This window comes from Pteropus vampyrus, unplaced genomic scaffold (genome assembly GCF_000151845.1).
Source record: "Pteropus vampyrus isolate Shadow unplaced genomic scaffold, Pvam_2.0 Scaffold262, whole genome shotgun sequence".
In the NCBI taxonomy this organism is placed as follows: domain Eukaryota; kingdom Metazoa; phylum Chordata; class Mammalia; order Chiroptera; family Pteropodidae; genus Pteropus; species Pteropus vampyrus.
In genome coordinates this window covers 709,623-726,764 of record NW_011889043.1, presented here as the reverse complement: position 1 = coordinate 726,764, position 17,142 = coordinate 709,623, and positions in this window count along the sequence as shown.

Sequence of the window (17,142 nt, the reverse complement as noted above, 5' to 3'; positions counted from 1 at the left end):
GGGTGATATGTTCTGATACAGCTATATGATATGTAATGTTATATCTATATGATGTTTTAGATAAACGTCATGGTAACCACAAAGAAAAAAACCTACAGTAGATACACAAAAGATAAAGAAAAGAGAATCAAAGCATAATGCTATGGAAAATCATCAGTTCACAAAGACAGCAAAAGAGGAAGAAAGGAACTAGGGAACTTCAAAACAGCCAGGAACAATAAGATGATATTAGTAAGTCCTTACCTATCACCTGGTCTCGAGCTGTTGAGTGAGACAGGCCATGTCTGCAAGTAAACCTTCACATATAAGGTCAGCTAGTATTTGACAAGAGAACTAAAAATAATCTGTGCGGAAAGGACAATCTCTTCAATAAATGGTGTTGGGAAAACTGGATAATGATATGCAGGAGAAAGTAATTGGAGCCTATCTAATGCCATTCACAAAAATTAACTAATAAATGGATTAAAGTCTTATAATAGGACCTGAAATCATAAAACTCCTAGAAGGAAACATAGGGAGAAAGCTCTTTGATATTGGTCTTGGCGACAATTTTTTGGATATAACACCAAAAATACAAGCAACAAAAGCAAAAACAAACAAATAGGACTATACCAAACTAAAAAGCTTCTGCAGAGCAAAAGAAACAATCAATAAAATGAAAAGGCAATCTACAGAATGGGAGAAAATTTTTGCAAACCACATATCTGAGAAGGGGTTAATATCCAAAATACACAAGGAACTCATACAAACTGAATAGAAAAAAACTCCAACTAATTTAAAAATGAGCAGAGAACCTGAATAGGCATTTTTCCAAAGAAGACATATAAATGGCCACAAGTAATTAAAAGATCCTCAACAGCACTAATCATCAGAAAATTGCAAGTCAAAACCACAATGAGATATCACCTCACATCTGTTCTAATGACCATCAAAAAGCCAAGATATAACAAGTGTTGGTGAAGATGTGGAAAAAGAGAACATTTGTACACTGTTGGTGAGAATGTAAATTGGTGTAGCCACTATGGAAAACAGTACAGAGGTTCCTCGAAAAAAATGAAAAAGAGAGCTACCATATGATCCAGCAATCCCACTTCATAGTATATATCCAAAGGAAATGAAATCACTATCTTGAAGAGATATCTGTGCCCCCATATTTGTTGCAGTATTATTCACAATAGCCAAGACATGGAAACAATCTAAGTGCCTATCAACAGATAATTGAACAAAGAAATGCGGTACATAAATACACACAGAATACTATTCAGAAAGGAAATCTTGCCTTTTGTGACAACATGGAAAGACCTTGAGGGCATTATGCAAAATGAAATAAGACAGAGAAAGAAAAATACTGTGAAATCTTATCTGGAATTTTAAAAAGTGGAACTCATAGAAACAGAGTAGAATGAAGGTTACCAGGGACTAGTTTGAGAGGAAATGGGGAAATGTTGTTCAGTGGGTACAAACTTCCAGTTATAAGATGAATAAGCTCTGGGGACCTAATGTGCAGCATGGTGACTATAGTTAACAATACTGTGTTATATACTTGGAAGTTGCTAAGAGAGTAAATATTAAACATTCTCACCACCAAAAAAGGGTAATTATGTGAAGTGATGGATATCTTAACTAACCTTATTGTGGTAATCATCTTGCAATATACGCATATATCAAATTATTACATTGTACACCTTAATGTTGTATGTCAATTACAACAATTACAAAGCTGGGGAAAAACAAAAAAGAAATAAAAATCATCACCATGAAAATGTGGTAAGGTAAAAAAAAAGTTAATTTGCATTTTATGGATATAAAACCAGGTACATACATAAAGTCAAATTGTACTACGGACTCATAATGAAAAACAAACACGCTGCCCTACCTATTCTCAGCCCCAGTCACCATGGAATGATTGATTTTAGCAGAGCTCTCCTCGACTGCCTCTTTCCCTGATTTTCTTTTAAGTCTTTCTGTCCCTTTTGGTATTACACCTAGCTGTTAGTCTCCACTAATTGTTGGCTGATTGATTTTGACAGTGCCCTGGGGTAGAAACTGCTCTATAGTCTGAACCTGTAAAATTCAGGCAGGGATCGTTTTTGAGGCCAGTGTTTGTGCTTTGTTCTGTTCCCAGGAAGTCTTTTCTTACCTGTCTCTTTCCCTAGCTCTCTCTGGTTAACGACTTGGCCCATGATTTATCTTGTTGCTTCAATATGATTTTCCAATTGATCAAATCTGTAATATAAGATACAAGCTCCATTTTATTCCTGGAAACCTACCCTTCCTCAAACTTCTGACTTCCTGCTCCAATCTGAACTGGTTGTTTTCTAGGTCTGATTTGTCATCTTTCTGGGAATTCCCTTTGTTTCAGGGGTCCTAGTAATTCTACTCCTACATATATATCCAATAAAAATGAAAATACATGTTTCACACAGAAACTTGTACATCCATGGTTATAGCAGCATTATTCCTAATAGCCAAAAGTGGGGAAAAGACCAAATGTCCGTCGATGAACAAATGGATAAAGAAAATATGGTGTACCCATACATATTATTGAGGCATAAAATGGAATCAAGTCCTGATAAATGCTACAACATATATTAAAAAGCACTGAATTACTATATACTTTAAATGGGTGAACTATATGTGATTTATATTTCAATAAAGCTATTTTAAAATTTAATCCATTAAGTTATTTATGGTCAACCTAAAGTCGTCACTGAATCTTGCTACTCTGCCAACATGTGAGAGTAACTCTTTAACAGAACCTCTTGAGAAACCTCCCCTTACATCTCATTTACCAGGATTGAGTCTCCTTCCCTTTTCTAAACCAATCACTAGTATGGAACTAGAGTCACCAGATTAGATCATGATTTACCCCATAGGAGATGGGTGAATACCTAAATAAAATTAAGGTTCTGCCAACAAGAGTAAAGAAGGGAATGCCTGTTGCATAGGCTATCAATAACACTTATTTAGCATTTTCAGGTTTCAATCCTTTTTCATTATCCTGATTTTTCCTCATAACCATCCTCTGAGGTGAGCAGGAGAAATAGCTACATTTTACAGGTGGTGAAACTGAGTTTCAAAGATGTAAGGTTACATTGCCTATTAAGTGATGGAGCTAGGGTTCAAAACCCAAGTTTTCCTAACTCAAAATTTTAAATTAGAATTTATAAAACTATATCCCCATTAGTTATATTTTTGTACTGACTAAAGCATTTCTTATAATTGTTAGAACTTCCCATTGAAAGACCTCTAGATAACAATTCTTACTTAAAGTTCTTACTTAAAGGTCTTACTTAAAGCCCTTTAACAAACAACCAGTTCATTCTCTCCAGCTGACCTCTTTTTAACACACTCCACTGCACCGATATATCTTGTGCTCTCATTCAAACAAGGAATTGTTCGGCTAAGGATTTTGCCTTACTACTGAAGAAGTTTGTTGTATACTTCATAGAATTAAGCAGAATGCAGAAAAAAATTTTAATTGAGTGCTCTATTTCAAATGGCTTTTCATTCATAATTATAGTATTTGTAATGAGTGCATTGGTGATGACAGAAATTCACCATAACATATGCCATTGTTTGAATTAGCTTCAGACTCTTATTTAATGACTTAGTAATGAACCCCAATCAATAGTGTATCACATTAAATCTCTGAACAACATAAGAATTTTTATTTTCTCTCCGTGTAACCCATAGAGCAATCTTTAACAATATGAATCTGTTCAAACATCTATCCACAGTTCTACGACATCTGCAGTTTTATTAGTAAAGGCCAGTTTAGGTTGGTTCACTGTCAGCAGCTAGAAAATTGGAAGAATAGATGAGCTTAATTGCTCTATTGTTACTATCATTGAGCCTGTTTAGAATTCTGGTACACAAAACTTCCAAGATATTAAATCTCCACTTAGGTTACCAACTTAAGTTTGGATTCTTACCCAGATTTTATTAATATCACTGATGAGCACATTTAAGATAATTCATAAATCAGTAATAGGCAATGTATATTATAATTATTTACCACCTATTCCACTTCTACCATCCCTAGGGGTTTAAATAGTTAATTGATCAATGAGTACACTATTCCATCGGGCATGCACAGCCAGTAACTGTCAATACAGAACAACAGTATTATGCCTTTAGCTAGATTAAGTGAGGAAAAGCTCAAATGAATTTATAATTTTTCTAGTTTACTTGTTTATCTGGAACAGTGATTCTCAACTTTGTTATACACTAAAATCACCTGGACAGCTTAAAAAAAATACTGATACTTGGAGTCCACCAGAATCTGATGTAACTGATACAGAGAGCAGCCTGGGCACCATATATTTTTTAATTCTCCAGGTGACTATAATATGCACCCCAAATTAAGTAAAGCCATGATCCATAAGTGTATGTGTCTGTGTGTGTGAGTATGCATGTTAGGAGCAGTTACAAAGAGACAAAGAACAATTAGAAGTGTTTGGCACATAAAATTGGGCTGTAGATCTCAATTTTCCTAGTAGAATGATTTTTTAAATTCTGTAAATATGTTAGTAATTAAGAAATTTATTTTCATATTGAACATTCATGTATAATATTTTTACTGCATGCCAACCCCTGTTTCAAGCCCTCAGAATATTAGGTAGCAGTAGAAATTTTCCTATTAAGACAGAATAAAAAGAGTTATTTTTCATACTTTATTGAAGGCTAAAGGCTGAATTTAAATAATTATCATTTGATTCCATAGACGCTGGCTAAAACACACTTAAGTGATTGGCATATTTTGAGCATAGGTGCATTTGTTCTATCTTTATATCTTGGGGTGAGCAACTACATGTGAACTACATGGCATGTGTACTTTTCTACATAGTTTCTTCTGTTAACCCTCATTTAATATTTTATAAAGATTCCTGAGCCTAATTCATAGATTCCAGGGTCTAATTACTGCTTGACACTTTATAAATTTATGCACCTGCCATTGATAACCTGAATTCTACAGTGACATGGCCTTTCTCATGGTGACAGTGGTCAGCATTCACCATAGAACTAAATTAGTTCTTAAACTTAAAATAAATCTGTAATGTAACTTCTTCTTTCTTTCAAGATTAGAAAATAACAGCAGAAAAATTCACAGCTGTCTAGACACATCACCATAGCCACAGATCCTAAAACTGCCTTCTTTTCCAATTAGTAAGGGTTTCCTTGGGAACTAAATTACTATTCTTTCATCTGCCTCCTTCTTCCTTGCATTCAGTGAAGGTATAAAAATTGTTTTGCAAAAAAATATTAAAGATGACAAAGAAGTTGCCTAGTGTTCTTGAAACCAACCCTTTGAAAGAGCCACTTATGGTCTTCTTCTTTCATGAAAATTTAAATATACTTTAACAGAACAATCTCCAAAAATTAGTAACTCATTTCCACATAGTATTTGCCAGATTTTAAGTATGCTTTTTAAATGTTCGTGAACCCAACTTATTTTTCTAGCTCCTTTGATTACAGAAGACCCTCTGAATATATAAAACCTTCCTCTCTCCACTCTTAACCAAAGAATAGTCAAATTTTTACACCCTCTACACATACCCATGGAAGGCTTTTTCTTATCAATGATTATTAATTAAACATTTTTCTTATTTTGCTTTATGAAAACTTTCATTTTTTTCTATCTTGTACTATAAGAGTTAAAGCTTCCCTACATGAGTTATGCTAATAGTTTTATATGTTAATATATGAGAAAATAACATTTATTTTAGAATTTTTATAAAAGTAATTATAGCACATTATAAAAAATTAGGAAACTATATGAGGGGGAAAAACACCTATAATCCTTCCATCATTTAAATCATTCTTAGCATTTTGATGTATTCCTTCTAGTCTTTTTCTGTACATCTATTTCTGCCCATAATCATACTTTAGATTCATCCTGTGTTTTTCAGTTACTACAACCTAAGCATTTTCCATGTTATTATGTAATGTTTCTATTCATTCTCCTGGTTAACTTCTTTCCATTCTTCAGATCTCAATTCAAAGGTCACACCTTTGATTAATGATGCTTGTCTTAACATCTTAGTCAAACTTTACCTCATTATTTGCTTTCATAGAGCCATGTTTCTTTCCTAAATAGCACTAACCATAAATGTAATTATTTCAACTGTCTTTCCTACAAAGCTACAAGCTCCATGAGAACCAAGTCTGCCTACTTTTGCTCATCATTATATAACCTGAACAAACCCTGCAATATAGACACTCATTTTCAACAAATATTTATTGATATTCTACTGTGTGCCAACGAATATATATTTTTTGAGTAAGCAATCCTCATTTTTAATGGTCATTTGACAATCTGTCAAATATATATTGTCATACTTTATTTGACCAATTCCTATTATTGGACATTTAGATTATTTCCAATTTATCACCATTATTAATACCTCAATAGATATCTTTGTGTGCATAACATTTTAAGTGTTTTACAATTATTTTCTTGGAACAGTTTTCCAGAAACAAAGTTGCTGGATCGAAAGACAAAAATATCCTTATGGCTCTTGATACATATTTCCAAATTGTCTTCCAGTTTGTTGCCACAAGTAATAAAATGGTATGCCAGTTTCCTTTTTAAAAATGTTTTTGTTAGGTTACTAATAAAGGATAATTTAATTTACATCTTTAGTTTTAGGTTGAATATTTAACAAATGAATCTGAATTTTCCATGGCAATTATATTAGTTATTAGATTCTGCTGCAAATTGTAGAAAACCCAAAATAAGTGTACTATAATAGAAGTTGATTTCTCTCCCAGGTAACTGGTCCAGAGCTGTTATAGCACTCCAAGGACCCTGGCTCCTTCCATACAGCTTTACTCTGTGTGGCCTCTACATTACAGCCGAAGATAGTACCGTCTTTGTTCCAGGCAGCAGGATGGATGAAGGTATGAGAAGAGGAGGCAAACAGCATGTGCACCTGTCTCTTAAGAATGTTTTCCACATGTTGCCACAATATATTTCTGTTTACAACTCATTAGCTAGAACTTAGTCATAAGGACACAGGCAGCTACATGGGAATCTGGGGAATGTAGCCTCTCTTTGGGGCAGTCAAATGACCAGAAAAAATTCTATTGCTGACAGCAAAGATGGATATTGAAGAACCACAAATAGCCTCTGCCACAGTAATGTAACACAGTTCAAATAATCTACAAAAAATGTACATTCATTTTTAAACATTACAAATCTCATCAACTCTAACCAGAGTTTTTAGCAGATACAATAGTAACCAGTTGACTAAAAAATGAATCAGATTCCATTGCAAATTAATTCTGCTTGTTTTAAATGCTCCTACAATAGCTTCACCTCTCTAAGTCCTCTGTGTATGGAATAGCCACAGAATCAGGCTGCAACAACAGACCAAATCCTTCCTCCCACAAATCTATCCACTGCCTATTTCAACATCTTTACTTTTCCTTTATGATATATATTTTCTATTGGGACAATTAGAAAACTCAGAATATTGACTTATTTATTCAAATTTATTGAACATCTACTGTATATCAGGCTAATAGGTAAACAGCAGAAAGAAAAAAGGATGTAAATAAGTTAGCAAATAGAATAGTGAGCTTCTAATTAAATGGCATTCCTTATAGCAACAGGGATTTGAAAATCACCCAATCACCCAAGGGAAAGATACAGTTAAAGCATCAGATAGCTGAAATCATTCTCAAAATTGTAAAAAGGAAATAAACATTTTGTTATAAAACAAACAGAAATACTATGAATAAGGACATTAGCAGATCTTATGTTTTTTTCTCATGTGAATTGTATATATTACTCCTGATAGCACAAAGGATCTTTTTCTTAACGATATTCAGCAAACAATAGGCTTTCATCTAAGACTACTATTCGATGAATGCAAATGAACGCCCTTGAAAATGGGCATTGCACTGTAACTATTTCCCATATGCTACTACCTAAGATGGCTCTTCTGGTAGGACTGACCCTGCCATGGATTTTTAAGAATAGCCAAAAAAAAAAATAGGTGAAGGGTGAGACATATTTTCACTGTCATAGATGCATATTAGTATATGCCTTTTTGTTAAACTTCTTGTTTGGTTTCACCCTGTAATTGTATCATAACTAATAATGTAATGTAAAGTTTTAGACATTTTATATTGTACGCATCCTGCTTCTTGAGCAGAAGAAAACATTGCCTGCTACAGGAAATATCTTGGTAATGTAGACTGCCGAATATAGGATATTTTGAGTCATTACTCCTTCCGTGTAATTACTATAAAAATCAGTGAGAAGGGAAAAATAAATGGTAATTATTGTTCTGAAGGACAAATGGAGGTAACTGTAAATTACCTTATATAATTCTTAGTTCTAGTGAACTGTGATGTCCCTAAAAGCCCCCAGATGGCATTATAGGCTTGTTTTTCCTAAGTCATTTGTTTTCCTATGGCACAGATCAGAACTACTTTTTTTTTTTTTTTTGATGGAAATCGAAAAAAATAAAAAAGGAAAAGAAAAAAGAAAAAAAAAAGACATTGGAATGATACTTTTGACAGAGAGACACCAAAATCCACTATACCTTCAGCTTCATTTTTCTCTCCTCCTCACTTCTTTCTTTTACCCTCGACTCACTTTAGACTGTCAGGGCTGGATATTTCTTTAGAACATACCAACACCTTTTGATAAATTCTTGATTAAAGGCTTTTTTAGAATGGTTTTAACAAGAAATTCTCTTTATTCCAGTGATAAATATAAACCGAAAAAACACTATTTTCTTAATTTGTTTACATCTTCATTTTGAGTAAACTTTCTTAATTCTGAAGTAGCTATAAATTTGAAATGTTCTGATTAAAATAAGAGAAAACATTTTTCAAATAGTTCATAAACCATCATTTCCAGAAAAAAAAAACAAAATGTGATTTTTTTCAGGAATACCACTTTATCTTTAAGACTCCAATAATACATGTTTAAATATATATACACGCAGTATAAATTTAATACCAAATGAATAATCTCTGTGAGAAGGGGTTTATTTGCAACTGTCACTAATTTTCTCTGAGACCTCTAAAAAATTGGTAATTTTCTTAGACTCGGTTTCTCTGAATTCAAAGCAAGAATACTACATTTATTAAACTGAAAAACAGTTTTGAGATCTTTAGCTAAAGCTAGGAGTAGGTATGAATACCATGCTTTTCAGCTAATATTAAATAATAGAATTTGTATATTCAATAAATATAATTTCAGGCACATAACCAATATAATCAGTAGTAAATTAATGAACACTAAAATAATTTTTATTACACTATACCACCTGGTTATTTATATTCAGCAAAATAACTTTGTTTAAATTACTGTTTTATGTACTTGCATATGTTTTTATGCCTCAAACTTCTATAATTTTGAAAATATGTAATACCAAACTTAAACCGTAGTTGAGTAGTACATGCCATAATTAATTCTGCTGTATGACTTTATAAGGGCATTAATTTTTATATTCACTTTATATACTAAATAATTAACATGATAATTAAATTGAAGGCTCAGGTTGCAACTTTAAGTACTTAGTCTTTGTTCTTTCCAAATTTAATCTACTCACTGCTATATCAAATTATCTCTGACATAATGTACTAAGTGGTTCAAACGAAACTATATTTATTGAGAATTATTTAAGATTCAACTTGAAAATAGCTTCTGGTGAAGACTTACACCAGATTTAAATTTTTTTAAAAAACCAAAATTGATAGAAAGGGACTGATTTGCATCTAATTAGTTAATTTGAAAGATTTTTAAAATCTTTTATTTTTCATCTTTATTAAATGAGTTTGTATTTTTATGTTACATGGGAAGTCCATGTCAAAATTATTCCAATTCTAAGCACACACTTAAATTTTTTCATGAGTTTTTATTTATAACTTTCATGATAACAAAAAGTATGAAGTCTTTCCTGCTATCACACAGAAGGAAGCTATTATATTCTAAATTACAGAAGGGTAATTAATCTAAGACCCTGAGTTACTCATTAAAAATATTAAAGGACATTATTCTTTCAATATATTATTTCAAAATGCTTTCCCAGTACATTAAAATTGTGTATTTTTCAGTAAGTTAAAAACAACTTTAAAATTTTAGGCCTCAAAGTTACTTTCCTTTAAGTCACTTAAGAGTGTTGTTTTCAGAGGGGCCATACATAGCCTCACTAGGGAAAATTGCATAGAACTTACGGTCAGACAAGAAAGCCAACATAATTATCTATCTTGCCCTTTTGGTATAAGATCACTCTCCAACTGGGTTCCAGGATCATTTAGAATGAATTGATTAAATAAAATTAGATTTGTTAAATTAGAAACTGCAGATATAACTTGAAAAAATATCTACTGTAATAAACATGCATTGACAATATCTTAGTAATCTCTTTAGAAGCATTATTCTACAGTCCAAATAATTATATGCTAGGATTGATAACAGTACTTTTGTCTAAAGATATTTGAGCTCTTTTCCAAAATTAACCCATTAATTTTCCACACTTTCTCTGTGAGGCAGTAGGCTGTATGTATGGTTAGTTTAATTTTCCACATGAGAAAACCAAATCACCAAGAAATGAATTTGCTAAAAGTCACACATGCAATGCCAACAGATGAAACAGAGCTCAAAGCACAGAAACTCAATCGAATAAGTAGGAGGTACTTTATACACTGGTATACCAGAATAATCATCACTATCACTAAATTTATCAGCCTTATTCTCATATAATTGAACCTTTCCTCACATTCTCCCCTTCTGCTCACTGCCGATCCACCCTGACAGTGAACTTCCTTTCATACCTGAATCCCATAGAGTTACAGGTCACTTGGCTCCCTGTTCCCAATCATATGGAGTATGCTATAGTTGTTAAAAAATAAAAAATAAAAGAAGAGCCACTTGTAATTAAGTGAGTGCAGATTATGCTTGGCACTATTTAATGAAGCAAGACCTAACAATAGTCTTCATTTAACTTTTTTTTTTAAAGGCAGACAACTTGGTTTTATAATAAATGGAGTTTAGAGTCTGACAAACTTAGATATTAATCCAGCTCTGCCACTCACTCTTAATTATTTAACCTCTTTGAACCTCAGCTTCCTCATCTGTAATATGGAATTCTATTTCTTTGCAGGTTTGTTGATATAATTATTTAAGATCATACAAAGTACCTGACACATTGCTGAAATTCAGTTAAAAAGATAGCAGTTCTCAGGAGAATTGAACAAATGAAATTATTTGGACTAAAATCCTTTTTGGATTCATGATATCTGACTATCTTATTTTGTCTCAATTAGATAATTACTTAATTTTCTACTTTATAGTCTTAATATAGACCTTACTATATAGTCTGTATACTTATCACTGTTAAAAACTTATTTCTGCTCATCTATATAAAGGAGGAAAATAATTAGTTGTTATAATGTACTTCTCTGAGGAAAAATGCACAAAGCTGTACTTGCCTACTCAGCTCAAACCCTCCCTGTGTCTATATGCCCTTATTTCATTGCTCTCATCTAACTAAATTCTCGGCCTGGTGCAATCAGATTCTACCAAAATTTAGGAATTTGAGGTAATGATTCTGATAAGGCAGATGTGCCAAGTATAAAGAAAAATTTATGGATGGAATATAGGACATAATCATAGCACTTGAGAACTGAAAGGAACTGTTGCAGTAATTCACTGAATCTCCTTTCCCACCAACAAGGAAACTAAATTATGACCGAAACTAGAACCGAGGTTGTAATCCATTTCTCAATTTTATCACTTTGTTCTTCCTTACTTCTTCACTACGAAAACTCAAAATAGACCTTTAATATACAAACATGGTGAGGTGAGGTGAGATGAAGAGGAGAGAGATTAGAAAGCAGTACATTGCTTGGGGAACTCTCCATTTGAGTCCTCATAACTATTTTAAAACGTACATCCTTCATCCATGCAAGTAACCAGTGCCTCCATGACATCTTACTAGCTGGAACTCATTAATACCACCTGAGTTTCTGGTCCTCAATTCCTAACCTGTAGGAGTTTTACATGCCAGGAGATTACCTAATAAATGGTGTCATCCCTAGGCTCCCCTTATCTCCCAAAGTTCCCTTTAGGGTATAAAATACTTTGTTTCCCTGGTAATCATGGGGGAAATTGCCAATATTCCTAATGAAAATGTTGTATCAAAAACTACAAACATGAATTCCAAGTGATTAATTTTCCAGGTCCACAATCCCTTATCCAAAACTCCAAAATCCAAAAAGCTTTCAAAATTGAAAAATTTTTATAATGCATTTGGTGGCATAACTTTACCTGACTTGACCATATTTTGCGGCAAAACCTAACCCGAACTGACGTGAGGCTTTTTATTGTCTTCATTTATGACATTCTGAGTGAATATTTGCGCTATTACAGAAACATTAGTGTGTTTGATTATGTCTGTTGTGCTTCCCTAAAAGGTATTATCTTATAAACAGCATATGTACATTGCTATCCTTATAAACTCTAAAAAATTCTAAACTCTGAAATACATCTAGTACAAAGAATTTCAGGTAAGGCACAGCAACATGGGCCTTATAAACAATAGGCCTTTGGTCTTCAGGTTGTAAAACTTCGGCTTGATTTCTGGCCTCACCTAATTAGCTCAGTAACTTAGAATGAATCATTTGGTTACTACTAAGTTTGAGATAATTACAAGAGTTATTTTTCCAGAAGAATCAATAGAACTTCATGACCTACAGGTGACTAAAAACATTAGAGGTGAAGTTAAGAGGAGAAACAGGCCTGAGATGTATTCAATCTCACATTTGAGGTAAGGTGTGAAGACGCCTGCGAGGCAGATGTACAGATAGATTATAATTCTGGTGGATGTAGGAACAAGAGTTATAGAGTTGAAGAAAATAGAGATAAAAATTAAACATTTGAGACAGCAACAAATTCCAGAGAAAAAGCCTCAAGGAAATCCCAGAGAATGCCAAAGGGAATAGAATCTTTACAAGAAACAGAAAGAACCATCCAAGAAATAGAAGGCCAAGAAACACAACACCGTTAAAGTTAAGGTAAGAGTTTCACTAAAGGGATGACCAGAAAAATTAAATGCTGGAAAACATTAGGGATTGTGAACTGTCTGGGCAAAGGGCAATCATTTTGACTAGAAGTAAGTCACTGGACATTTTGAAAGTGTAGTTTCAGTAAAGACTACAAAGGAATGTGTGATGTGTGGTGAGGAAAGATGCAGAGCAGTCATTCGAGAAAGAACACAAATTATTGTAGTCATCAATTAAGAAAAGGAAAATTAGAAAAAATAATAGTAAACACTTCATACATTTTAAAAATAAAATAACATATTTCTACTTTCTGAAATAATCTAAATAACATTTCTCCCCTAAACGGCATGAATTTTATATTTATTAAGTGCTCAGAAAGCATCTAATTTATTATTCTCCTTTATAACCTTATGAGGAGAAATAACTGTATACATTTTGCAGATGAAGGAGCAAAGGCACAGAGTTAAAGTACTTTGTTCATTACTATTACCATTCCTAGTAAGCCTTTATTGATTACCTACTATATTCAAAGCTATACTAATGCCATGATCATTACAGTACCTGGAATTATTCAGTGTTCAATAATTTTTTTAACTGAGTTAAATTAAGAATATTTGGATTTAGTGTCATTATAAGCAATACAGACCTCTGGAGTACCAGGCTCTTTCTTAGTTCAACAGTCTTGCAAATGATGAGAAATAGAATTTGAATATGCCACATATTTACCAAAGAGATTAAATATAAATAAAGATCAAATTATAGTTCAATAAGAACTCTGAACACTAAATACTGACTGCATTGACTAAAGTAAATACCCACTCATTTGAAACCTAAGAATACAGAATGAAAGACCTGAATGAACTAAAATTTTGAATTATCCAATTATCTTATTAAAGAGCAATCAGCATCTAATTATTTGAGGAACTGACAATTGTTTCAGATTATCTGCTATTTCAAAAAATTTGTACACACTGACTAAGATTTTACTTAATGTATTTTCTTACACTTTTTACGAATTATATTTCACACTTCAAAACAGCAGGGTACAGTATTCATACACAGGAGAAAAAAAATCAGGTTACTCCTAAAGAAAATATGACAGGTTACTTTTAAAATAAAGTAACTTGTTTTCTCTTATTCTTCCTCCAGGGTTTTAATACATGTTTTAAGTTAGTGTAACCCAGGCATTTTCTATCAAAGTACCATAGCAAAAATAAATCATTGACCTAGTAGTTGGGGTAGGAAGGACAGTCATAGCCCAAAAGGCTTTCCGTTATCTCAAGATATAGCTTAGAATTTTGTTAATTAAACATTCTACCCTATATCATGTTTGCTTTAATTTTAAATGATTCTCTAAATTATTTACCAATTACATTTCATTTCTCTAAATATCTGAGTAAAATCAACCCTCTAGGAAGATGCAGCACCACAATTCACCAATGGCTTCCCAACCTCATGGCCCCTCAGCCCCAATTTTAGAACCATAGCTATAGAAGTTAAGGTGATGAGGGGAGGACACTACTTAATGCTTTATGATCACATAAATCCTTCAGGAAACAAAGTATTGCTGAGGATTATTGGGAAGGGTAGAGTAAGGAGGCAACGAGGAGAGAGAGTAGGCCAATGTAAATGTACTCCACTGAAGAGCTAAAGCTTTCTAAACTTAACAGTAAAGATGGTTTCATATTCTTTTCATTATGTCTCATGAAATCAAATTAAATGTCACAAAAATCTTTTTGTTTTCATTCATTCATCCATCTCTTCTTTCATCCATTCATTTGTTCAACAAATATTAGGCCACTTTACATGCTAGACTGTGTCCTAAGTATTCGAGATACAAAAATGAAATAGGAAATTCTACTTGAGGATCTCACATTCTTGTGTAAAGGCACATGCAGTACAACAGAGAAAGGGCCATAAAAATAACTACACACAGGGGGCACAGAGAGACCAACTCTTCCCTAGGGAAGTTGGCAAAAAAAAAAAAAAAAAAGGAACCACAAATATGTTTTAAATAGAGGGTGAGGTGTTCTATAGACTTAGGGTATAGGAAAGATCTAGACCTCTGATCTCTTAGCATTCTTCCTCACCTTGAAAGAGTTCTTTAAAACCACCAGAATTTTGAGGGGCTCAATCTGAAACCTAATATCTTGTATATGCTCTCTATTCTAGTAAACGAAGTTTCCAATAAGCCCAGTAGAAATGCAGTACATACTTAGGCCAATACTCCATCTTAGAAATAAAAAAACCCTGAGACCCAGACTGGTAAGTGTCCTAACAAATGGAGTGGAGCTCATTAGTGGTAATTTTAAGCCTATAACCAAGTCAGTACTCATTCCACTATAGTAGCCCCCTTTATCCAAGGTTTCTCTTTCTGCAGTTTCAGTTACCTGCAGTTAATCTCGCACCACCCTGCCCCATCCAGCCCAGGACATGAATCATCCCTCTGTCCAGCATCTCTACACTGTATTAGCTCCCTGCTCATTAGTCCCTTGGTAGCCGTCTTGGTTATCAGATCAACTGTTGTGGTATCGCAATATTTGTGTTCAAGTAACCTTCATTTTACTTAATAATGGCCCCAAAGTGCAAGAGTGGTGTTGCAAGTGATTCTGATATGCCAAAGAGAAGCCATAAAGTGACTCCTTTAAGTGAAAAGGTGAAAGTTCTTGACTTAATAAGAAAAATAAATGGTATGCTGAAGTTGCTAAAATCTACAGTAAGAATGAATCTGTTATCCTTGAAATTGTGAAGAAGGCAAAAGAAATTTGGGCTAGTTTTGCTGTTGCACCTCAAACCACAAAAGTGGCAGCCACAGTGTGTGATAAGTGCTTAGTTAGAACTTAAAGGCACTAAATTTGTGTGTGGAAGACATGAACAGAAAATGTGTTCCAGTTGATTGCAATGTGTTGCACTAGCAAGCATTAAGCCTATACAGACTTCAGCAAGGGATCCGTGAAATGAGTGACTCTGAGACATTTACTCAGAGTAGGGATTGTTACAGATTCAGGAATAGGTTTGGACTGAAAAACATAAAAATTACTGGAGAGAGCAAGACCACATTCACATAAGTTTTATTATGGTATATTGTTATAATTGTTCCATTATTAGTTAGTATTGTTAATCTCTTACTGTGCTTAATTTATAAATTAAACTTTATCATAGGTATGTATGTATAGGAAAAATAATAATATATATAGAATTTAGTACAACCCGCAGTTTCAGGCATCCCCTGGGGGTCTTGGAACATACTCCCTGTGGATAAGGGGAGAGTACCGCACAGCAAATTCCAGCGCCACCCTTAGCATCCTCTGATACATTTTCTAGCCTCCAGTCATTTTTTAAATCATAAGATTTTATCCATCATGAAAATGTTTAATTTTTTTAACATTAAGATGATACACTGCTTTTCCAGGAATATATTTTTCCTTTCAAAAGTTTATTTCAGTTTTCAAACATACACGAAAGGAAATAGTGTAATACTCTCATATAACCTATTTATCAAATTCAATAGCTTTTAACATTTTGGTACACACGATTTACCTCTCCTTTTTTTTTCTTTGTTACCACAAAATTCTAAAATAAATCCCTGACAGTATGACTATAACATTTCAATTCTAAATAGTTCTATGTGTATATGTGAAAAATAAGGACCATTTTTTATATCAACACAATATGGCCACACCTACAAAATTAACAATGATTCCTTAACATTTAATATTCAATTAATATTTCAATTTCCTTATTTGTCTAAAAAAAAATCTTTCTACAGTTATCTCAGTCATTTAAAATATTTATTTCTGCTTTACTTCAAACAGTATTCAACATTAAAATCCTATTTTTCTCACTTTTTACAAATTTACATTCTGAATTTGTACTCTACTTACAGGGGTCTTATACATAAGTCATTCATTTCAGCCACACCTCCCCAATCCTTTTTCTAGCCTCAATATTTTTTTTAACACTTCAATGGTTACTTTAGATATCCTTCTTGCTTTTTAACCCCAGTAACATATAAGCTATGACTCTCTCATTACTTTCTCTGGTCTCTTAAAATTACAGTAAAACCCCATTAAAAAGGCCCTTTTTAAATCAAAGGTAAAATCACATTTTATATGT